General features: G+C 38.2%; 1 long non-coding RNA gene across 1 annotated transcript in view; it reads right to left on the reverse strand.

The window, feature by feature from the left end:
- Nucleotides 1-1,647, reverse strand: part of LOC109957713 (uncharacterized) — a 2,977-nt gene extending 1,330 nt beyond the window's left edge. The window contains exons 1-2 of the long non-coding RNA XR_002274581.1: nt 1,620-1,647; nt 1,270-1,287 (exon numbers count right to left, since the gene is read on the reverse strand). This is a non-coding gene — a long non-coding RNA (uncharacterized LOC109957713). The remainder of the gene's footprint in view (nt 1-1,269; nt 1,288-1,619) is intronic.
- Between the last annotated feature and the right edge of the window lies 1 nt (nt 1,648).

Here is a 1,648-nt window from a genome sequence, read left to right on the forward strand (position 1 = left end):
AAAAGTTTGGTGGTGTGTGTGTGTGTGTGTGTGTGTGTGTGTGTGTGTGTGTGTGTGCGCTGGCACTGGCTTGCCGACCCACTGTCTCCATCTGTGGTTAACTGAGCTCTCTTTAGCAGAGAACATCTCCTCTCCCTTTTCTCCTCTTCTTCCATCAATAGAGTCTTTGTCAGTGTTGTTCTTCATCATTTATGCATTAATGCAACATGACATAAAAGGAAATAATGTCCTTAAAAATAAAAAATGTGGGCTAGTATTTTCAAAGTGATTTGAATTTAGAGTAGTGCTTGAAGCTTTTATTTGGTGGAGAGGAGTAAAATCCTGTGATGATCCTTCATAATGTAGCTGGGTGGCTGTAGTTGTTTCATCATGAGAACAATCATGAGAATAATTTAAGGGTATTGACAGATGGTCATTTTTTATGGCATACTCCTGAATCACTTCATCATCACTATGGAAACTGTGTGTGTGCTCCTTTAATTTGAGTGAACTGAGCTGAAGGTCCCACAGATTTGTTATATTAAACTGTAATCTTCAATCATCTCTAATTTATTGGATCCCCAGCTGCTTCTCTTGCTGCCCCCATCCTTTGAGTGTCTTTGCTTGTGCATGAGTTCGCATATACATATGTATGCCATATATGCATGTGTGTCCCCCAAAGCAATAAAGTCTTTCATTTTTTTATATCTCCATCTCCCATATTCCCACCCACACATAATTGAACAGCACTGCAGCCTGTGAATATTGTGTTAGAGAGACACCCGCTGGTAGGTGTAGGGAGTGCACTTCACATGTTACCTACTGAACATAGAAGCCCTACCCATTAAGGAGCTCAGACAGGTGCTACTAATTTAGATTAATGAGTGGAGTAGAGGTGGACTTTTTCAAGGCACAGTAACAGGTCTTTGAGAGCCAGAATTCTTGCTGTTTCTCAGGTGTTCAAATACTTATGTTCAGCAGTCCAAGACAAATAAATTCTTTAAAAATCATACAATGTGATTTCCTGATTTTTTTTTTAATTCTGTCTCTCAGAGTGGGAATGCACCTACAATGTGAATTTCAGACCCCTCCATGATTTCTAAGTGGGAGAACTTGCAAAATTGCAGGGTGTTCAAATACTTCTGTTCCTCACTGTATAGTTTCATTACTCCTGTCTCACCAGCTGATGCAGCAATTGCAGTCATAAAAAGTAAGGTCATACTGTACAGGATTATATGATGTGATTGTTAAATGAGAATGGGGAAAACACAGCGGTGGCTGTTTTCTTACCTCCAGGGTGCCTCAAACCTAAGCAGTGTGTGTGAGAGACAAAACACATCAATTTCCCTGTGATTATGAGACTCCAAAAGGACACATTTTAACATAAGGCCAAGTTATTTTGTATTTTATTAAAGCAACCAGGGTATTAAATTATAGCAGAAGCAAAGGTTAAACAGTTCCTGATGTTAGTGTTTGTATGTACAATATGCAACACAAAGTTGTATTCCAATCTTGGAAATAAATCATTTTGCTGCATTATAAAGGATGCTTTCAAGAATGTAATTGTGGTTAAAGGCTGTACAACTTCATTTATTATTATTATTATAATACAACAGAAAGTAAAACTTGTATTTACTCACCATGGTTTTTGAAGAGGAGGAGGATGATG

Source organism: Monopterus albus, unplaced genomic scaffold (genome assembly GCF_001952655.1).
Source record: "Monopterus albus unplaced genomic scaffold, M_albus_1.0 scaffold28.1, whole genome shotgun sequence".
Classification (NCBI taxonomy): domain Eukaryota; kingdom Metazoa; phylum Chordata; class Actinopteri; order Synbranchiformes; family Synbranchidae; genus Monopterus; species Monopterus albus.